This window comes from Stomoxys calcitrans, chromosome 1, assembly GCF_963082655.1.
Source record: "Stomoxys calcitrans chromosome 1, idStoCalc2.1, whole genome shotgun sequence".
In the NCBI taxonomy this organism is placed as follows: Eukaryota; Metazoa; Arthropoda; class Insecta; order Diptera; family Muscidae; genus Stomoxys; species Stomoxys calcitrans.
The window spans coordinates 248,236,647-248,261,016 of record NC_081552.1 but is presented as its reverse complement, the minus strand read 5'-3'; the positions used below and the strand labels follow the sequence as shown (position 1 = coordinate 248,261,016).

General features: G+C 38.6%; 1 protein-coding gene across 1 annotated transcript in view; it reads right to left on the bottom strand.

Moving 5' to 3' along the window:
* Window positions 1–24,370, bottom strand: part of LOC106093862 (uncharacterized) — a 393,898-nt gene that overhangs the window by 94,547 nt on the left and 274,981 nt on the right. The window contains exon 3 of the mRNA XM_059369158.1: window positions 14,398–14,423. The gene's annotated coding sequence lies outside the window, so the exon portion shown is untranslated. The remainder of the gene's footprint in view (window positions 1–14,397; window positions 14,424–24,370) is intronic.

Sequence of the window (24,370 nt, the reverse complement as noted above, 5' to 3'; positions counted from 1 at the left end):
CATTTTCTTAATGACATCTAGTGAATGCTGATTATTGTCGATGACTTCGGAGAAAAACTTTGCCTTTTTGTTTTATTATACCAGAAAAAAAGCCCCTCAATGGACAGCCAACAGCATAAATTCAGATGCTTGAAACGTTAATCTTATCCACAAAATGAAGGACACCAAAATGAAATGATTCACAATCTTCTCTTTCGCTTTAGTAGTTCATCAGACAAAGATAAAAATGTAACGGGTAATCGAGGTATTTAAGCGCGGGCTAAGAAGGTAGCTTGCCTCGATTCTGGCTTCTTGCCATGGATGGGGCAATATTAAGAAACCTCTACTAGGCCACACAATCCGCTTAAAAGTGGATGCAGTGGAGAAGCATGTGGAGCGCAATTGCATCATCACACATGGTTGCATTGGGGTTTCATCAGATCGCATCTACGATGTTTGGCTACAAAGGAAAATACAAAATCCGAAATATTTAACAATTTTTAATTATTATGTTAACCCACACACACACACACACACAAGGGCTCATAAAGGAAATCCAGCAAAAGGAGCTGTTGCCAGTCTCTCTGGCTCTTTTTTTTTGGGCCAAATTATGAAGATGCAGAAAATCGTGAGTTGTGTATTTTTCTTGCCTACAATCATGTGGCTGTGGTTCTTGTTGCTTAAAAAAACGTCCTTTTGCGTTTTTGTCACTCCGCCAAGGCATGAGTACTGCTGGCACATGAGGCAGCAACATCTACTGGAAGCCAGCAGTTTTTTGCTGCTGTAGCAACAGAATTTTCGTTAAAAAAGTCATAAAAATTTTTATAATTATTTCATGCCTTTCAGTTTCAAGTGCCATGTGCTGCGATATGATGGACAAAATTTGTTGAAGTGAGTTGGTGGTGTTGGCAATGCTGATGCTGATCGGTGCTACTTGCAACACTTTAAGGATTTAATAGCATAAAGGGAATAACCACAAGAGCTGACAACTGAGATATGATTTTTAGGAAGTATGAATGAGGCCACAATTTTGAAATTCAAATTCGTTTGTTTGGGTCTTACTGAGGATGGTTGAACTTTTGTATACCCACCGCAATAGTTGGGGGATACTCATCTCTTTATTCTGTTTGTCACACCTCCAAATATCGCTCTGTAAAGGATTCCTTATGGGTTCATTTTTAGCTAATCAATTGAGTGAGTGATCGAATCCTCCAGGTTCCTCTTTATACTAAACTAGCCGAACCGGACCCGCTCCGCTGAGCCTTCTTTAACTCTTTAATATCTTTCTAGGGTGGGGACACTTCGCCCTGAATGCGGATATCGAATTCGTGCCATTGTAGCCTATGACGCTGAGCTCATTCGAATCCTTAATGTTGGCGACATTTGCGAGTCCCGCTGGATGCTTGGACCAAAATTTTAATACCATATTCGTTTTGTGGTCTCCAATACCTTTCATTTGATACCCTTATTGGGCCCATCAAACCTCTCTCGGATATGGGTGGCTTGACCCCCTATACTTGGATCTGATTTTGTATGCCAGATGCGAAATCTACTCCCGAATACCTTTTATTTGAGCCCCATATTGAAATGAACGTCCCATATGTCTGTTTGGGGGGATTTTGGGATTGAGGCGGTCCGATGGGTACTTAGACCCAAATTTTAATTCCATATTCGTATTCTACTCTCCAATACCTTTCATTTGATACCTATATTGTCCCGATCGGTTCACTTTTGATTTTGGGTTGTGTTTTTGGCACAAGGGGGAGGGTCCGTCCCCCTTTCGATACCGAAAAATTATAAAGCCTATGTTTCTTTCCAGACAAATCGGTTCTGCCGTTTTTTAGTCGATGCGAAACAAACAACCCGAGTCTCATATATCCGTGCCCATGGCTAATGTGCCCATTTTGGCTGTTTTTGTGGGGGTGGGGTGACCCCCCTGAACTTCGATATGAATTTATATGCCCGATTCGTTATCTACTCCCGCATACTTTCCATTTTATACTCATATTGTTCTTATCGTTCAACTTTTGATTTTGGGTGGTGTTTTTGGGGTAACGGTGGAGGGTCCGCCCCCTTCCGTTATCAGAAAATTTTAAATCTTACTCCTGCTTCCTGACCATATTTGTAATCTACTCCCGAATACCTTTCGTTTGAGTCCCATATTGGCATGATCATCAAATAAACCTATTTTAGGGGCTTTTGGGGCTGGGGCGGCCCCCCAGGTACGTGGACCCAACTTTTATTATGAAAGTCGTACTCTACTCTTAAATACCTTTCATTTGAATCCCATATTGTCCCGATCGGTCTACTTTTCTTTTGTGTAGTACTTTTGTGATAAGGGGGAGGGTCCGCCCCCCTCCCGGTATCAAAAAAATATATAGCCTATGTTCTTTTCAGACCAACCTACACAATCTGTGAAAATTTCAAGGTAATCGGTTCAGCCATTTTTGAGTCTATACGGAACAAACAAAAACAAATTTAATTTTATATGGAAGACTAGCTGGACAGGGCCGCAGCGGAGCGGGTCTTCTTTCACTCTCTTATTTTTTCTGAGCCCTATACGGTCACGTCAGGAAAAAAATCGTGTTTGGGGGTGCTTGTGCGGCCTTTCAGATTTATCGCCCATTTTGTGGACATTATATTGGTGCTCTTCTTCCATATACCTTTCATGGGAGCCGTATATTGCTATGGTCGGTAAATATGTCCGGTATGGGGGAGTTTTTGAGAGTGAGGAGGATCCTCATATATCATATTCGCTCTCTGGTCTCAAATACCTTTCATTTTAGTCCCAGACTCTGTCCTAATTTTGCATGCCAGATTCATAGTCAAGTCCCAAAGACCTTTCATTCGATAGCCATTTTGTGACGTTTGACATTTATGCCCGTTTTGGGAGTTTTTTGAATTGGGGAGGCTCCCTAAACACCTTGGACCAAATTCTTATAACAGATGTGTGCTCAGCTTTCAAATATCTATCGTGTGATATCCGTATTGTCCCAATCGATAAACATGTCCTGTTTAAGGGGTTTTGGAGGGTGGGGAGGCGATTTATATATAAGCGTTGGACTCTACCTTTAAATAGCTTTCATTTGATATCCATATTTTCCCAATCGGTAAATTTGTCCTGCTGAGGGGTTTTTGGATGGTGGGGAGGGCCCTCAGACACCAACCAATAATTTTTTGTCTCAGATTTGTATTCTATTTTGAAATACCTATTATTTGATACTCATATTACTCAAAGCGGTTAAAGTGTCCTGTTGGGTGGTTTTTTGGGGGGTGCCCCCCCCCGACACTTAACATTTCAATGCCAAGCTTCTACTCTACTCTCAAATACCTTTCATTTGATACCCATATTGCCCTAAGCGGTAAAAGTGTCCTTTTGGGGTTTTTTTTTTTTGGAGTGGGGGACCTCGCGAAACTTAAGTATGCAATTTGTATACCAAATTCGTACTCTACTCTTAAATACCTTTCATTTGATACCCATATAGTAGCAATCGGTGCACATGTCCGCTCGGGTGGGTTTTGGGATAGGGCGTCCCCCCAGATTATTTGACTCCAAAAGTTCGTGTTTTTGGGGTACCATAACACTAAGGGTAACATTTCAATGCCAAGTTTCTACTCAACTCTCAAATACCTTTCATTTGATACCCATATTGCCCAAAGCGGTGAAAGTATCTTCTCTTTGGGCTTTTTTGGGGGTGGGAGACCTCGGGAAACTCAAGTATGAAATTTGTATATCAAATTCGTACTCTACTCTTAAATACCTTTCATTTGATACCCATATTGTCGCAATCGGTGCACATGTCCGCTTGGGTGGGTTTTGGGGTGGGGCGTCCCCCCAGATTATTTGACTCCAAAATTTCGTGTTTTTGGGGTACCATAAGATGGCATACAAAATGTCGTTTATATCGGTGCACGCATCTCCGAGATCTGAAGTTTTTGAAAATTGGGGTATGGGGGAGGGTCCGCCCCCTTTCGGCTATCAAAACTACAAAACTACAAAACTACAAACTATTTTCACCGGGGGCCCTCTACTCTACCATTTGTGAAAATTTCATGAAAATCGGTTCGGCCGTTGTTGAGTCTATACGGAACACACAAACAAACAAAGCGCAACAATTTCATTCTTATACCCTCCACCACAGGATGGAGGTATACTAATTTCGTTATTCTGTTTGTAACTACTCGAAATATTCGTCGGAGACCCCACAAAGTATATATATTCTTGATCGTCGTGACATTTTATGTCGATCTAGCCATGTCCGTCCGTCCGTCTGTCTGTCTAAAGCACGCTAACTTCCGAAGGAGTAAAGCTAGCCAGCTGAAATTTTGCAAAAAAACCTTTTATTAGTGTGCGTCGGTTGGTATTCTAAATGGGCCAAATCGGTCCATGTTTTGATATAGCTGCTATACACTCCAATCTTGGGTCTTGACTTCTTGAGCCTCTAGAGGGCGCAATTCTCGTCCGATTTAACTGAATTTTTGGCACATAGTGTTCTGGTAGCACTTTCAACAACTACACTAAGTATGGTTTTAATCGGTCCATGTTTTGATATAGCTGCCATATAAACCGATCTTGGGTCTTGACTTCTTGAGCCTCTGGAGGGTGCAATTCTTATCCGATTTTATTGAAATTTTGCATGTAGTGTTCTGGTAGCACTTCCGACAATAACGCTTAGGATGGTTTAAATCGGTTCATGTTTTGATATAGCTGCCATACAAACCGATCTTGGGTCTTGACTTCTTGAGCCTCTAGAGGGCGCAATTCTCGTCTGATTTAACTAAAATTTTGCACGTAGTGTTTTGGAAGCACTTCCAACAACTACGCTAAGTATTGTTTTAATCGGTCCATGTTTGGATATAGCTGCCATATAAACCGATTTTGGGTCTTGACTTCTTGAGCCTCTAGAGGGCGCAATTCTTATCCGATTGAAATGAAATTTTGCACCACGTGTTTCGCTATGATATCCAACAACTGTGGCAAGTATGGTTCAAATCGGTTCATAACCTAATATAACTGCCATATAAACCGATCTTGGGTCTTGACTTCTTGAGCCTCTAGAGGGCGCAATTCTTATCCGATTGAAATGAAATTTTGCACCACGTGTTTCGCTATGATATCCAACAACTGTGCCAAGTATGGTTCAAATCGGTTTATGACCTGATATAGCTGTCTTATAAACCGATCTTAGGTCTTGACTTCTTGAGCCTCTAGAGGACGCAATTTTTATCCGATTGGAATGAAATTTTGCACCACGTGTTTTGTTATGATATCCAACAACTGTGCCAAGTATGGTTCAAATCGGTTCATAACCTGATATAGCTGTCATATAAACCGATCTTGGGTCTTGACTTCTTGAGCCTCTAGAGGTCGCAAATATTATCCGATTTGCCTGAAATCTTTTCTTTTATCCTTTTTTTTTTGCCTAAGAAGAGATGCCGGGAAAAGAACTCGACAAGTGCTATCCATGGTGGAGGGTATATAAGATTCGGCCCGGCCGTAGATTCCAAGTCGATCTAGCCAGTCAACCCGTCCTTCTGTTGCTTCAAAATTTTCTTAGATTCGTTTCACTGTTATGGGTCGTTGTGTATAGCAACGATATCACATAGCCTACCTCGATGTCTATATTGCCTATTTTCTTACAACGTTTTCCCAGGTATCCGGTAACCGTGCAGTGCATTCTCTGCCCGAGATTATGGCTGTTTATTGCCTGTTTCCTTACATGTTGCAGAGATTGTTTGGTTGCTGTTGCTGTTGCCAATTGCACGCTTCTTTATCATCACTGGTATCGCATGTGAGAATTTGTTAGGAATTCCTCTTCATTTTCGCTGTTGGTTTACTCCCGTGTAATTGTTGTTGGCAAACGTGGTAAAAAATATTTGCACAGTGCAGGAGGTGGATGGTTGCATTCCGTCCTACGACAAACGAAGTGAGCAGTTCATAAAAATGTTTTGAAGAATGTTGAGTGGAAAAATTTAATTGTTTAAATGATGGATCGTGATTTTCAGTTTGTTCGAAACAATTAAATAATAAAAACTTATGGTGCAGGCCTTTTAGTTGCAGCCCCAAGGGCCGATTGGCAAGGAAGAAACGGCTACTGCAGCCATGGCAGCTACTGCTACTTATGATGGCTTGCCTTACTGGGGTGTGGTATGGTATGAAATGTTTGGCAATTTTGTTATTGATACTGATTTTGGAAAGAGCTGTGATAGAGTGACCTGCTGGAAGGAAAGTGAAATATTTCAGACTTTATTAGCTCAACTTTCTTCTTTGGTGCAGAATCTCTTGCATTATCATCCACATGCGTGTAGACAAATCTTTTTCAGTAAAATCATATCAATGTGAGAAAGAAGATCCCATCGAGTATAGCTGACTGGCAGCTTTAAGAAAATCAATTAAATTTCAATATTCAACGTGTTCTACGAACGAACTCATGTTTGCTCATGTTATCCATCATACGAAGTTGCTGATCCAATGGCTCATTTGAGGAAAACGCTTTCATACTTTGCCCAATGGTCATGTGAAAAATCGTGGAAAGCATTTTTAAGCCAGCAACTGTAACGGGCAGAAAGTAGCACAAGAAACACAAAAGTTCTGCTACTTTCGATAACCTCCCATATTTTGGTCGAGTACATCTCTCTCGCGGTAGCTGGCTGGCTTCCTTCTTGTTGATGGTCAATAACAATAATCGTATGGGAAATCATTATCATTTATGACCGATTATTATTATGATGAGCTCACGCTCTCACGGTGTTCCCATTCATATTAACACACAATTGGTTCACACCTTTTCACTCGCTGCAGCTTCAAATATGGCCAAGCTCATGCATTGTGGATAGCTTTGTCCGACTGGCTCATTAAAAAAAAACCCCCCCAACGGATAACTGGAACAACATTCAATGGTTTGAATGTTGTAATGAGTTTTACTTTTACAAACTCATTACCCTTAAATTGGAAAACCATTTTTGTCCGTAATTGTAGCCGAGACCGATCAGGGTGGTAAATAAGGTTGGCATTTTTTTACCGTTGGCCATAAAATGTTGCCATAAATGGCAGGACATGTTGTAATGATGAAACATGAAACTTTTACAGAAGCACCAGCATAATTATGGAGTTGAATTTAATGATGGTGAAGACAAAGAGGTCAGGTGAAGCAGGTTAGACTGTACACCCGTACTAAGGGGTGCATTGGTAACACCAGAGATCTTCAGCTGTGGGGTAACCCACTAACACGGAAGTGTGGTTCTGTGAAAATGTGTCCCCAAAAATGTTGGGTCCCCTTTAATATGAAAAACAAAATATTGGTCTTTTCGGCAGATATATCGAATTATAAACCGATCAGAAGCATATTAAGGTCGAATATCGGGAGGCTCAGGAAAACTCACTGATTTGAATTTCAGCGAAATCGGGTATTAAATAAAGCTTTTATGGCCATCAGACCCTTTATCGAGAGATCGGTCATTATGACAGCTATATTCTAATATGGACCGATCTAATCCATATTTAGGTCAGATGTCGGGAGGCTTAAAATGACCCACTGTTGCAAATTTCAGCGAAATCGGTTAAAAAAAAAAGTTTTTATGGCCTTCGGACCCTTAATCGACAGATCGGTCTATATAGTAGCTATATCTAAATATAGTCAGATCTGTACCATATTTAGGTCAGATGTTGGGAGGCTAAAAATAACTCGCCGTTCCAAATTTCAGCGAAATCGGGTAATAAATAAAGCTTTTATGGCCGTCAGACCATTTGTCGGCAGATCGGTCTATATAACAGCTATAACTAAATATAGTCCGATCTGAACCATATTTAGTTCAGATATTAAAAGGCTTAAAATAACCCACTGTTGCAAATTTCGGCGACATCGGGCAGTAAATGCGCCTTTTATGGGCTCAAAACCTTAAATCGAGAGATCCGTCTATATGGCAGCTATATGCAAATTTGGACCGATCAGAGCCAAATTGAAACAGGATATGGAAGGACCTAACACAACTCACTATCCCAATTTTCAGAAAAATCGGATAATAAATGTGACTTTTATGGGCTCAAAACCTTAAATAGAGAGATCGGTCTATATGGCAGGTCTATCCATATCTGGACCGATCTGTGCCATGTTGCAGAAATGTGTCGAGGGTCTTAACTTAACTCACTGTCCCAAATTTCGACGACATCGGACAATAAGTGCGCCTTTTATGGGCCCAAAACCTTAAATCGTGAGATCGGTCTATATGGCAGCTATATCCAAATCTGCGCCGATCTGGGCCAAATTGCAGAAGATTCTAGAAGGGGCTTACGCAACTCACTGTCTCAAATTTCGGCGAAATCAGACAGTAAATGCGCCTTTTACGGGCCCTAAACCTTAAATCGAGAGCTCGGTCTATATGACACCTATATCCAAATCTGGACCGATTTGTGCCATATTGCAAAAATAAGTCGAGGGGCCTAACACAACTCACTGTCCCAAATTTCAGCAAGATCTGATAATAAATGTGACTTTTACTGGCCTAAGACCCTAAATCGGCGGACTGTAGTGTGATTGCAACAGACAGGCGGACAGACATGGATAGATGGTCCTGAATTTTTATTCTGATCAGGAATATATATACTTTATAGGGTCGGAAATGGATATTTTGATGTGTTGCAAACGGAATGATAAAATGTATATACCCCCATCCTTCGGTGGTGGGTGTACAAATTATGGTTTGGTGGGGTTTATGGGCTGGAGGCGTCATTGGGCCGTACTTCTTCCGCGATGATAAAGACCGCCACGCTACTGTGAATGGGAATCGCTGCCGTTCAGTGATAACACAATATTTTCTGCCCCAATTGGACCATATGGACTTTGAGGACATGTGGTTCTGATAGGATGGCACCACAAGCCACACAGCGAATGTCACATAAAATTTATTGCAAACCAAGTTTGGAGAACGTGTTATCCCACGAATTGGCCACCTTGGGCGGGCGATTTGACGCCGTTAGACTATTTACTGTGGGGCTACGTCAAGTCTATGATTTAGTTCCAGTTATTCGCAATGGAAATTAAAAATTTGGTTGAATATTGCTTCGCAGCCTTAATCCTCCTTCTCGTTAGAGCTGTGGTGGCTTCCGCATGTAATCACAATACCACATACATCCAAAGACTCTCCCAACATTCCATAGGACATTGGAAAAACATTGAAGAATCCTTTCAAATTACATTCTTCTATTTTGATATAGGCAAGAGACAGTTGGGGATGAGTTGGAAAAGTTTCCCTTTGGTTATTATAATCCAATACTGCCGTGTGGCGATGTCGACTGTGTATGCCTTACGATTCTCATTTGGATTGTTTTAATGGACCATCTACATTATCCTGGATCCAATTACATTTATGAGACCATAAACCAAATTTTGAACGCTCCAAAGTAATTATCACTTTTTCGGCACTCATATGGCATGGAGGCATAGTCGTCAACGTTGCTGTGGATTACTTTTGCTGTTGAAGGGCTGCTACTGCTGCATATGATGGCGATGCAGGCGCTGCAGGTTGCAATCACTTGCATATAGAAGTTCTTCCTTGTTGCACAAACAAAACAAGAAAAACACTACTATGGATGTTTTCTTAGCAAGCATAACCATGAGCATCATCTAAGGCAACGACCGAAAGACCGAGCGACCAGTGCATCATTCTTCAAAACTCCTCTGGCTGCCAAGCAGGACAGGCGTTCACCCAATCGTTTTCCCTTCCAAAAATAAAACAAAACCAAAAAAAAAAACTAATATCCAAAACAAGTTGCATAGCCCTTCTGGTCATTGGCATGATGTTTTTGGGCTTTTCCAAGGAAGCCCCGGTGATGTGATTTAAGACTTGCTGTTGTTACTGTTGCCGCTCCACGCCATTCGGCATCCATTGTCCAAAGGCAAACAAACAACGGCAGCAGCAACATTACCATCACCGTCAGCCATGGTAAACACTAAGGCGAGGAGTTACATGAGAAACGGTGCAATTTTAAAGGTTTTGTTTGCACTTTTACGAACCAGCAACACCCATCCTATCTTGCAGCCCTCAGCATCTACGCTGCATAATGTGCAGTTTCCCAATAATGAAGAGAGAAGGGCTTTTCCTTATATCCATTCAACTCTGACTACAAAAATCTAAACTTGCTAAACTCATATGTGATGGGAAAGTAGACGATTTAAACAGGGTTGCCAATACGGTGATATTTTGCACCGAATAAATTCGATGGAGCTTTGTCCAAGGATATCTAAAGAGCCAAAGTTTCAGCAAAAACTCTAAATTTAGTGAAATTTTCTTTAATGACAAAATTAATCCAAAGACAAATTTTCAGTGAAAATTTCCCTAAAGACAAATTTTCAGTGAAAATTTCCCTAAAGACAAATTTTCAGTGAAAATTTCCCTAAAGACAAATTTTGGTTGAAAATTTCCCTGAAGACAAATTTTCGTTGAAAATTTCCCTGAAGACAAATTTTCGTTGAAAATTTCCCTTAGGACAAATTTTCATTGAAAATTTCCCTAAAGACAAATTTTCATTGCAAATTTCCCTAAAGACAAATTTTCATTGAAAATTTCCCTAAAGACAAATTTTTATTGAAAATTTCCCCAACGACAAATTTTCATTGAAAATTTCCCTAAAGACAAATTTTCATTGAAAATTTCCTAAAGACAAATTTTCATTAAAAATTTCCCTTAGGACAAATTTTCATTGAAAATTTCCCTAAAGACAAATTTTCATTGAATATTTCCCTTAGGACAAATTTTCATTGAAAATTTCGCTAAAGACAAATTTTCATTAAAAGTTTCCCTAAAGACAAATTTTCATTAAAACTTTCCCTAAAAACAAATTTTCAGTGAAAATTTCCCTAAAAACAAATTTTCGTTGAATATTTCCCTAAAGACAAATTTTCAGAGAAAATTTCCCTAAAGACAAATTTTCAGAGAAAATTTCCCTAAAGACAAATTTTCAGTGAAAATTTCCCTAAAGACAAATTTTCATTGAAAATTTCCCTAAATTCAAATTTTCATTGAAAATTTCCTTAAGGACAAAATTTCATTGAAAATTTCCCTAAAGACAAATTCTCAGTGAAAATTTCCTTAAAGACAAATTTTCATTGAAAATTTCCCTAAAGACAAATTTCCATTGAAAATTTCCCTAAAGACAAATTTCCATAGAAACTTTCCCTAAAGACAAATTTTCATTAAAAATTTCCCTGAAGACAAATTTTCATTGAAAATTTCCCTAAAAACAAATTTTAATTGAAAATTTCCCTTAACACAAATTTTTATTGAAAATTTCCCTAAAGACAAATTTTCATTGAAAATTTCCCTAATGACAAATTTTCATTAAAATTTTCCCTAAAGACAAATTTTCAGTGAAAATTTTCCTAAAGACAAATTTTCAGTGAACATTTCCCTAACGACAAATTTTCATTGCAAATTTCCCTTAGAAAAAATTTTCATTGAATATTTCCCTTGGGACAAATTTTAATTGAAAATTTCCCTAAATTCAAATTTTAATTGAAAATTTCCCTAAAGACAAATTTTTATTGAAAATTTCCCTAAAGACAAATTTTTATTGAAAATTTCCCTAAAGACAAATTTTCATTGAAAATTTCCCTAAAGACAAATTTTCATTGCAAATTTCCCTAAAGACAAATTTTCATTGAAAATTTCCCTAAAGACAAATTTTTATTGAAAATTTTCCCAACGACAAATTTTCATTGAAAATTTCCCTAAAGACAAATTTTCATTGCAAATTTCCTAAAGACAAATTTTCATTAAAAATTTCCCTTAGGGCAAATTTTCATTGAAAATTTCCCTAAGGAATTTTCATTGAAAATTTCACTAAAGACAAATTTTCCTTGAAAATTTCCCTAAAGACAAATTTTCATTAAAAGTTTCCCTAAAGACAAATTTTCATTAAAACTTTCCCTAAAAACTAATTTTCAGTGAAAATTTCCCTAAAAACAAATTTTCGTTGAATATTTCCCTAAAGACAAATTTTCAGAGAAAATTTCCCTAAAGACAAATTTTCAGAGAAAATTTCCCTAAAGACAAATTTTCAGTGAAAATTTCCCTAAAGATAAATTTTCAGTGAAAATTTCCCTAAAGACAAATTTTCATTGAAAATTTCCCTAAATTCAAATTTTCATTGAAAATTTCCTTAAGGACAAAATTTCATTGAAAATTTCCCTAAAGACAAATTTTCAGTGAAAATTTCCCTAAAGACGAATTTTCATTAAAAATTTCCCTTAAGACAAACTATCATTGAAAATTTCCCTTTAGACAAACTATCATTGAAAATTTCCCTAAAGACAAACTATCATTGAAAATTTCCCTAAATTCAAATTTTCATTGAAAATTTCCCTTAACACAAATTTTTATTGAAAATTTCCCTAAAGACAAATTTTCAATGAAAATTTCCCTAAATTCAAATTTTCAGTTAACATTTCCCCAACGACAAATTTTCATTGAAAATTTCCACAAATTCAAATTTTCATTGAAAATTTCCCTAAATTCAAATTTTCATTGAAAATTTCGCTAAATTCAAATTTTTATTGAAAATTTCCCTAAAGACAAATTTTCATTGAAAATTTCCCTAAATTCAAATTTTCATTGAAAATTTCCCTAAATTTAAATTTTCATTGAAAATTTCCCTTAGGACAAATTTTCATTGAAATTTTCCATTAGGACAAATGTTCATTAAAAATTTCCATTAGGACAAATTTTCATTGAAAATTTCCCTTAACACAAATTTTCATTGAAAATTTCCCTAAAGACAAATTTTCATTGAAAATTTCCCTAAATTCAAATTTTCATTGAAAATTTCCCTAAAAACAAATTTTAATTGAAAATTTCCCTAAACACAAATTTTTATTGAAAATTTCCCTTAAGACAAATTTTCATTGAAAATTTCCCTTAAAACAAATTTTCATTGAAAATTTCCCTTAAGACAAATTTTCATTGAAAATTTCCCTAATGACAAATTTTCAGTGAACATTTCCCTAACGACAAATTTTCATTGAAAATTTCCCTTAGAAAAAATTTTCATTGAAAATTTCCCTTTGGACAAATTTTAATTGAAAATTTCCCTAAATTCGAATTTTCATTGAAAATTTCCCTAAATTTAAATTTTCATTGAAAATTTCCCTTAGGACAAATTTTCATTGAAAATTTCCATTAGGACAAATGTTCATTAAAAATTTCCATTAGGACAAATGTTCATTGAAAATTTCCCTTAGGACAAATGTTCATTGAAAATTTTCCTAATGACAAATTTTCATTGAAAATTTCCCTAATGAAAAATTTTCATTGAAAATTTCCGTTAATACAAATTTTCATTGAAAATTTCCCTTAATACAAATTTTCAGAAAAAATTTCCCTTAAGACAAATTTTCAGAAAAAATTTCCCTTAAGACAAATTTTCATTGAAAATTTCCCTAAAGACGAATTTTCATTGAAAATTTCCCTAAAGCCAAATTTTCATTGAAAATTTCCTAAAGACAAATTTTCCATAAAAAATTTCCCTTAAGGGGATTTTCAGTGAAAATTTCCCTTTGAAAATATTATCAATGGAATTTTCCCAAAGAATTATAGTAAAATTTCACATATTTTTTTTTTCTGAAATTGTCTGTGATATGGCAACTCTGCTTTCAACATGCCTGAAGATGAAGATGATTTCCTCAATGTGCATAGGACAACAATTCATTTTGGATAGTGCACCGTGTAGGGCCCATCCCTTTAACTTACCGATGTCACCTCTTCTCTCCCGGCCGCCCGTCCCCCCGCTTTAGAGATGGCTGTGATGGAAATTATAATGTTGATTGGTTTTGTTTCTTCACCTCACACTCTCACAGCCAAGGCATGCACCATGTGCGACATGTACCATGGAATATTGCATTCGGCCGGAGGTATTCTTTGCACAAAACGAACAAAATAGGTTTTCGTTATGTGGTATAGTGTGCCCATATTTTGGTTGGGCAGATTAGATTTGTGCCTTCTCTGCCTTTGGTTACACTGGCGGCAATCGTTTGTACACTCCTAAGGTCCTTGGGGATAATAATTCGTGGCAATATTCGTTGCTACGTTCACTCCCTTTGCAGAATAGTCATCATCATAGTCATTTGCCATCATCATACCCGTATGGGAGATGATAATCATAATCTTCTGAAGATTTCATAGTTTGTGTCTAGGAATTTATTGTTTTGCAATTAAAATTCCATAGGAAATTTTTTACCATTTTGTTTTTTTGACTGGGTCGAAATGATTTGCTGTGGTTGGGGGCTTGAAGGTAATGGCAGTTATTTGAGGACAGTAGGTTGCGGTGAAAATGTTAACTAAAATTTTTATTGTATTGTATTTTAGAGAATCTTGAGTAATAAAAACTTTGTGGTTTACTTATTTTTTATGGTTCGAAAAACTTACCGAAAAATTAAAGCATTTTCAGTTCTCTGAAAGTAGAAAAAAGAAGATTTTGTGATTATTAAAATATTTCTTTTTTTTTTCCAAAAATTTGAGTTTTTCCGCCTCCACCCGATATCTAAAAATTATATAGCCTTTGTTTCCTTCCAGACAAACGTATACAATCTATGAAAATTCTAAGAAAATCGGTTCAGCCAAGTATCATGTTGTCATAATAGGTCTTATCGCGTTTTTGAGGAGTGGCGTGACCCCTTATGCTTCGATCTGATTTTGTATGCCAGATTTGAAATCTACTCCCGACTACCTTTCATTTAAGCCCAATATTGAACCGAACGTCCGATATGTCTGTTTGGGGGAGTTTTGGGGTTGGGGCGGCCCGACGGGTACTTAGAATCAAATTTTAATGCCATATTCGTATTCTACTCTCCAATACCTTTCATTTGACACCTATATTGTCCCAATCAGTCCACTTTTGATTTTGGGAGGAGTTTGTGGCATAAGGGGGAGGGTCCGTCCCCCTTCCGATACCGAGAAATTATAAAGTCCAGACCAACCTACACAACATGCGAACATTTCGAGAAAATCGGTTCTGCAGTTTTTCAGTCTATACGGAACAAACAAACCGAGTCCCATATATCCGTGATATGGCTATTTTGGGCGTTTTTGTGGGGGTGGCCCCAAAATAGGTTATCAAATTCGTTTTTTAATCTCAAATGCCTTTCATTAGAGCCACATATTGGCATGGTCGAAAAATGTTTACCCTTTGGGGGGTGTTTTGGGGAAGGAGTGATGCCCTAAATACATGGTCTTACATTTGGTTATCAAATTCCCTAATGTTGATATCAGATACGTGGTCTACTCCCAAATACCTTTAATTTGAGCCCCATATTTCCATAGTCGGCTTGGGGTTGTTTTGGGGGATGGGCGGCCACTCAGTGAGTTAGCCTTGAAAATATATATCGGATTCGTGTTCCACTCTAAAAACCCTCGTATTTGAGCCTCATATTGCAATAGTCAGCAAATACTTATTATTTGGGTGGCGTTGTGGGGGTGGGGTGGCCCCATAGACACTTTTCCCGAATAATTGATATCAGATTCTTGCTTTACTCCCAAAGACCTTTCATTTGAGCCCCATATTGCGATGGTCGTAAATTTGTCCCCTTTGGGGGATGTTTTTGGCGAGAGGCGGCCCCCAAACACTTAGTCCCATATTTGGATATCAGATTCGAATTCTACACTCAAATACCTTTTGTTTAAGCCCCATATTCCCATAGTCAGTAAATGAGTCCTGTTTGGGGGGTGTTTTGGGTAAGGGGTGGACCCCTAGAAACTTGGTCTCACATATGGATGTCAGATTCATATTCTACTCGCAAATACCTTTCATTTGAGTCCCATATTGCCTTGGTCGGTAAATATGTCCGATTTAGGGGTGTTTTGGGGCTTGGGGTGGTCCCCCTAACACTTGGTCCGTCAATTGAATTTCAGATAAGTTTTCTTATCCTAAATACCTTTCATTTGAGTCCCATATTGTCGTGATTGGTCTAAATATATGTTTGATAGGTTTTAGGGTGGGGCGGCCCCCCTAGGTACACCATCCGAAATTTGAATACCAAATTTGTATTTTTCGGGTACTATATGAGAGCACACACAAATTTGCTTAAATCGCACAACCCATCTGCGAGATCTGGCGTTTATGAAAATTTGAGTAAGGGGGTGGTGGTTTTCCCCTCCTAATGCTGGCAACATTTGTGAGGTACTATGCCATGTAAAACATCTCTCCAAAGAGGTGTCGCACTGCGGCACGCCGTTCGGACTCGGCCATAAAAAGGAGGCCCCTTATCATTGAGCTCAAACTTGAATCGGACTGCACTCATCGATATGTGAGAAGTTTGCCCCTGTTCCTTAATGGAATGTTTATGGGCAAATTTTGCAAAAGGCGCTTTTATTGTCCGATGTTCGCGGAATTTGGGACAGTGAGTTAAGTTAAGCCCCTCGACACACTTTTGCAATATGGTCCAGATCGGTCCAGATTTGGATATAGCTGCCATATAGACCGATCTCTCGATTTAAGGTCTTGGACCCATAAAAGCCAAATTTTTTATCCGATTTTGCTGAAATTTTGGTCTGTGAGTTGTGTTGGGCTACTCGACATCTTTCTTCAGTTTGGCCCACATCGCCTCTGATTTGGATATAGCTGTCATATAGACCGATCCGCCGATTTAGGGTCTTGGGCCCATAAAAGCCACATTTATTATACGATTTTGCTGAAATTTGGGGCATTGATTTGTGTTAGGACCTTCGACATCCTTCTTTAATTTGGCCCAGATCGGTACAGATTTGGATATAGCTGCCATATAGACCGATGCGCCGATTTAGGGTCTTAGGCCCATAAAAGCCACATTTATTATCCGATTTTGCTGAAATTTGGGACTGTGAGTTGTGTTGGGCTTTTTGACATTCTTCCTCAATTTGGCCCAGATCGGTACAGATTTGGATATAGCTGCCATATAGACCGATGCGCCGATTTAGGGTCTTAGGCCCATAAAAGCCACATTTATTATCCGATTTTGCTGAAATTTGGGACTGTGAGTTGTATTAGGCCCTTCGACATCCTTCTTCAATTGGGCCCAGATCGCCTAAGATTTGGATAAAGCTGTCATTAAGACCGATCCGCCGATTTAGGGTCTTAGGCCCATAAAAGCCATATTTATTATCCGATTTTGCTGAAATTTTGGTCTGTGAGTTGTGTTGGGCTACTCGACATCTTTCTTCAGTTTGGCCCAGATCGCCATAGATTTGGATATAGCTGCCATATAGACCGATGCGCCGATTTTAGGGTCTTGGGCCCATAAAAGCCACATTTATTATCCGATTTTGCTGAAATTTTGGTCTGTGAGTTGTGTTGGGCTACTCGACATCTTTCTTCAGTTTGGCCCACATCGCCCCTGATTTGGATATAGCTGTCATATAGACCGATCCGCCGATTTAGGGTCTTGGGCCCATAAAAGCCACATTTATTATCCGAATTTGCCTAAATTTGGGGCAGTGAGTTGTATTAGGCTCTTAGACATTCTTCTTCAATTTGGCCCAGATCGCCCCAGATTTGGATATAGCTGTCATATAGACCGATCCGCCGATTTAGGGTCTTGGGCCCATAAAAGCCACATTTATTATCCGATTTTGCTGAAATTTGGGACAGTGAGTGAGTATTAGGCTCTTAGACATTCTTCTTCAATTTGGCCCAGATCGCCCCAGATTTGGATATAGCTGTCATATAGACCGATCCGCCGATTTAGGGTCTTGGGCCCATAAAAGCCACATTTATTATCCGATTTTGCTGAAATTTGGGACAGTGAGTTGTGTTAGGCCCTTTGACACTTCTCCTCAATTTGGCTCAGATCGGTCTATATGTGGATATAGCTGGCATATAGCCCGATTTCTCAATTTAAGGTCTTGGGCCCATAAAAGCCACATATATTATACGGTTTTGCTGAAATTTGGGGCATTGACTTGTGTTAGGCCCTTTGACATCCTTCTTCAATTTGGCTCAGATCGGTATAGATTTGGATATAGCTGCCATATAGACCGATCTCTCGATTTAAGGCCTTGGGCCCATAAAAGCCACATTTATTATCCGATTTTGCTGAAATTTAGGACAGTGGCTTGTGTTAGGCTCCTCGACATTTTTCTCCAATTTGGCCCAGATCGGTACATATTTGGATATAGCTGCCATATAGACCGATATCTCGATTTAAAGTCTTGGCCCCATAAAAGGCGCATTTATATTCCGATTTCACTGAAATTTGACTCAGTTGGGCTTTTCAACATTTGCGTCGTATATGGTTCAGATCGGTTTATTTTTCGATATAGCTGCTAAACAGATTAATATTTTGTTATACACAATTGAACAATGACTTGGTTCAAATCGGAACATATTTCGTTATAGCTACTATGGGGCCATGGATATGCATTTTTCACCGAATTTTGACGAAAGGTGGTTTACGTACCCGAGGTGGTGGGTATCCAAAGTTCGGCCCGGCCAAACTTAATGCCTTTTTACTTTTTATACCCTCCACCATAAGATGGGGGGTATACTAATTTCGTCATTCTGTTTGTAACTACCCGAAATATTCGTCTGAGACCCCATAAAGTATATATATTCTTGATCGTCGTGACATTTTATGTCGATCTAGCCATGTCCGTCCGTCTGTCCGTCCGTCCGTCCGTCCGTCCGTCTGTCTGTCGAAAGCACGCTAACTTCCGAAGGAGTAAAGCTAGCCGCTTGAAATTTTGCACAAATACTTCTTATTAGTGTAGGTCGGTTGGTATTGTAAATGGGCCATATCGGTCCATGTTTTGATATAGCTGCCATATAAACCGATCTTGGGTCTTGACTTCTTGAGCCTCTAGAGTGCGCAATTCTTATCCGATTGGAATGAAATTTTGCACGACGTGTTTTGTTATGATATCCAACAACTGTGCCAAGTATGGTTCAAATCGGTCCATAACCTGATATAGCTGCCATATAAACCGATCTTGGGTCTTGACTTCTTGAGCCTCTAGAGGGCACAATTCTTATCCGATTTGAATGAATTTTTGCTCGAAGTATTTCGTTATGATATCCAACAACTGTGCCGAGTATGGTTGAAATCGGTCCATAACCTGATATAGCTGTCATATAAACAGATCTGGGGATTTGACTTCTTGAGCTTCTAGAGGGCGCAATTCCTATCCGATTTGGCTGAAATTTTGCATGACGTATTTTATTTTTACATTTTTACAACTGTGTCAAATAAGGTTCAAATCGGTTCATAACCTGATATAGCTGCCATATAAACCGATCTGGGATCTTGACTTCTTGACCCCTAGAGGTCGCAATTATTATCCGATATGCCTGAAATTTTGTACGATGAATCCTCTTATGACCATCAACAAACGTGTTTATTATGGTCTGAATCGGTCTATAGCCCGATACAGATCCCATATAAATCGTTCTCTCTATTTTACTTCGTGAGCCCCAATGGGCGCAATTCTTATACGAATTGGCTGAAATTTTACACAGGTCTCCAACATATAATTTAATTGTGGTCCGAACCGGACCATATCTTGATATCGTTTTAATAGCAGAGCAACTCTTTTCTTATATCCTTTTTTGCCTAAGAAGAGATGCCGGGAAAAGAACTCGACAAATGCGATCCATGGTGGAGGGTATATAAGATTCGGCCCGGCCGAACTTAGCACGCTTTTACTTGTTTTTTTTTTTTTTGGGTAAAATTTCCATGAAAATTTCTTTAAGCACAGAATTTCGAGGTTTTTTTTTCTCTTGGCAAAATCATAGGTCTCTCGCATTCCTTCCGTTTATACAGTCACTACTATTTTGCCTTGCTAAGTGCTACTGACAGTGGGGTTAAGCGATACGTTCGGAGCACCATAAGTCCTATGTAGGATGTTTTCGAAGAGAATTTTCTCACTCAAGTTTAAATTTTGCATCTTTTATCTGTCTTTGTTTTTTGCAAAACAGTTTTAAACCGATTTTGTCTCACAATTAAAAATTTGAAAATATTGGGTTGCCCAAAAAGTAATTGCGGATTTTTCATATAGTCGGCGTTGACAAATTTTTTCAACGGCTTGTGACTCTGTAATTGCATTCTTTCTTCTGTCAGTTATCAGCTGTTACTTTAAGCTTGCTTTAGAAAAAAGGTGTAAAAAAGTATATTTGATTAAAGTTCATTCTAAGTTTTTTTAAAAATGCATTTACTTTCTTTCAAAAAAAATCCGCAATTACTTTTTGGGCAACCCAATATTTTCAAATAAATGTTTAACAACAATTTTAAAAGCTATATAAATGTCTGAGAACATAACAAAGCGGCAATGGCAAATTTGTCAGGCCATGCCTCAGCATTAGACGAATCCACATTCCAGCCTCTATCGCCATTGGCCGGCTACAGTTCTCTGGGCGGCTAATGGTGTAGCTTATAATGAGCAATAAATATTCATTAAAAGTTATTAGCAAAAAAAAAACAAAAAAAAAAAATCAAAAAGATTTGTTTTTTTCCAAAATGGATTTTCTGTGTCTTTAATTTAATGTGATTTTTGTTTCTCTAGAGGTTTTAATTAAAACCAGTAGTGATGTGGTGCCATTGTAGGCTCTTTAATGGGGCTCAATAAAAATGTGCGAGTGTGTGTTTATGCTTCAGATTACATTGTGTGCCTATGTATTTAAAGGAGAAGCTGAAACAACAACAAAGTAGCCACAAAAACGCACTACACACACACATGTCGTACAACTCAAAAATCAATGAAGAGTATGAGAGAAAACAAGTAAAAGCGTGCTAAGTTCGGCCGGGCCGAATCTTATATACCCTCCACCATGGATCGCATTTGTCGAGTTCTTTTCCCGGCATCTCTTCTTAGGCAAAAAAAGGATATAAGAAAAGATTTGCTCTGCTATTAAGGCGATATCAAGATCCGGTCCGGTTTGGACCACAATTAAATTATATGTTGGAGACCTGTGTAAAATGTCAGTCAATTCGAATAAGAATTGCGCCCTTTGTGGGCTCAAGAAGTAAAATAGAGAGATCGATTTATATGGGAGCTGTATCGGGCTATATACCGATTCAGACCATAATAAACACGTATGTTAATGGTCATGAGAGAATCCGTCGTACAAAATTTCAGGCAAATCGGATAATAATTGCGACCTCTAGAGGCTCAAGAAGTCAAGATCCCAGATCGGTTTATATGGCAGCTATATCAGGTTATGAACCGAATTGAACCATATTTGGCACAGTTGTTGGATATAATAACAAAACACGTCGTGCAAAATTTCATTCCAATCGGATAAGAATTGCGCACTCTAGAGGCTCAAGAAGTCAAGATCCCAGATCGGTTTATATGGCAGCTATATCAGGTTATGAACCGAATTGAACCATATTTGGCACAGTTGTTGGATATAATAACAAAACACGTCGTGCAAAATTTCATTCCAATCGGATAAGAATTGCGCACTCTAGAGGCTCAAGAAGTCAAGACCCAAGATCGGTTTATATGACAGCTATATCAGGTTATGAATCGATTTGAACCATACTTGGCACAGTTGTTGGATGTCATAACAAAACATGTCGTGCAAAATTTCATCCCAATCGGATAAGAATTGCGCACTTTAGAGGCTCAAGAAGTCAAGACCCAAGATCGGTTTATATGACAGCTATATCAGGTTATGAATCGATTTGAACCATACTTGGCACAGTTGTTGGATGTCATAACAAAACACGTCGTGCAAAATTTCATCCCAATCGGATAAGAATTGCGCACTCTAGAGGCTCAAGAAGTCAAAACCCCTGATCGGTGTATATGGCAGCTATATCAGGTTATGGACCGATTTGAACAATACTTGGCACAGTTGTTGGATATAATAACAAAACACGTCGTGCAAAATTTCATTCCAATCGGATAAGAATTGCGCACTCTAGAGGCTCAAGAAGTCAAGACCCAAGATCGGTTTATATGACAGCTATATCAGGTTATGAATCGATTTGAACCATACTTGGCACAGTTGTTGGATGTCATAACAAAACACGTCGTGCAAAATTTCATCCCAATCGGATAAGAATTGCGCACTCTAGAGGCTCAAGAAGTCAAGACCCATGATCGGTTTATATGGCAGCTATATCAAAACATGGACCGATATGGCCCATTTACAATACCAACCGACCTACACTAATAAGAAGTATTTGTGCAAAATTTCAAGCGGCTAGCTTTACTCCTTCGGAAGTTAGCGTGCTTTCGACAGACAGACGGACGGACGGACTGACGGACGGACGGACAGACGGACGGACATGGCTAGATCGACATAAAATTTCACGACGATCAAGAATATATATACTTTATGGGGTCTCAGACGAATATTTCGAGTAGTTACAAACAGAATGACGAAATTAGTATACCCCCCATCTTATGGTGGAGGGTATAAAAATGTCGAAATGTGTGGGTTTTTGAAAATTTATGACAACTGACAAACAACATCAACATCATCAATGGGGCCCCATAGCCTCACAAGGGGTTCCTTTTGGTCTATTTGCGTTTGGTGATTTGGTGGTCAGATGCCGTGCGTCAGTTAAATTGGCAGCACCTTCAGTCATTTCGTCTGTCCGTCATCAAGCCGCAGCCAGCCACCTTTGGGGGCTAGACAGTCTCAGCCATTTCCATTTCCACTTCCATTGCCATTTCGATTCCATTAAGACATTGATTGACATCATTGTTGAAAGTTGATTATTAACGTGTTTTGGTGCTCCTATTAGCCATATAGCCGGGCTAATAAGCGGTTAGCAGTCGGTATGTCAGACACAAACTACTTAAGCGCTTACCGGGTAGTCACCGCAATGCTACTGTTGTCGTCTCAGCTGTTGCCTAGGCAGTGATTTCTGGGCACTGTTTCTGTTATGACAGCGGTGTTGGGCTCTGTGGTTGCGCGTTAGACGCTTTATTTGTTTGTCTCCCAAAACTATTTGTCTTCCCCAAAGAAATCCATAAAACAGATATTGTATCTCAAAAAGCCAAGAAGTACGGCCAGACAGACGGACGGACGGACATACAGCTGGACGGACACATTGTTACGTGCGGTACTCTTACCTCTGGACATTATGCATAGACATTTTTGAAGTCATCTATCAAGGTGTGTTGCGTGTGAGCCGTAATTAATGTCAGATTTAGAATCATAGACAAAAACATAGCCAATAAAATGTGTCTTGGGGTCTGTCTGGTGTGTGTGTGTTTATTTGGTTTTTTTTTCCTACCTCCTCCCTGGTCAATTTTTTAATTATAAGCCATTGGACAACAAAGTAGACAAATAATACCAATTAATTGGCATAAAATTTGACAATAAATTTCAATTTGATTTTTCTTTGCGTTCGATTTTTTTTTTCTCAAAGTCTCTGCCGATACCACGACTTTCATTGTTTGCTGATGGATGGCTGACTGTTGGGATGTGACAGATTTATTTGTTTACTCGATTCTCATTGGACCACCTATCCCCAGATTGTTTTGTCCGTGTTTGACTTTACAAACCATAGTTTTTAAGAGCTCTGTTAATGAGGATTGTTGGCGTTTTGTCTATGATCAGAGTTCATTGAAAAGTGAGTGGAACATATTTAGGTTCATGTCTGGCTATTAGGGTATTCTAATGCAATTGTTTAATTAATTCTTTGTTTTAGGGGAAAAAAAATCCTTTCACTTTTGTCACTTTGAGTTGAATACAGATTGTGGAGGTAATGTCAAGTTATATTAAAAGGGCTGGCCCCCGAAGATGATTGATTACAAGCGTTGTTCCATCAAATGATCACTTTAAACAAGAGGCACGAGTCAACCTGTGTGGATAGGGTAACGAAAGATTGTTATAACAGTAGCCACGCGATACTGGATAGTAAACTACCCTCACCTATTTGATATGAAAACGGAAAATATTTTCTTACATAAAGGGGGATGAACCCCTAAAGCGGCTTTCAGATGATCCAAATGTTATTGCTCTGAAAGAACGAGGAAAAAGGTGTTAAGTTCGGCCGGGCCGAACTTTGGATACTCGCCACATCGTGTATATATGTAATTCACCTCTCATAAAAATCCGTTGAAAAATGCATAAAATATGGACCGATCAGGACCAAATTGAAGAAGGATGTCGAAGGGCCTAACACAACTCACTGTTCCAAATTTGGGCGACTTGGGACAATAAATGCGCCTTTTATGGGGCCATAACCTAAAATCGAGAGATCGGTCTATATGGCAGCTATATGCAAATCTGGATCAATCTGGGCCAAATTGAAGAAGTATGTCGAGAGGCTTAACTTAACTCACTATACCAAATTTCAGCGAAATCGGACAATAAATGCGCCTTTAATGGGGCCAAGACTTTAAATCGAGAGATCGGTCTATATGGCAGCTATATGCAAATCTGGATCGATCTGGGCCAAATTACAGAAGT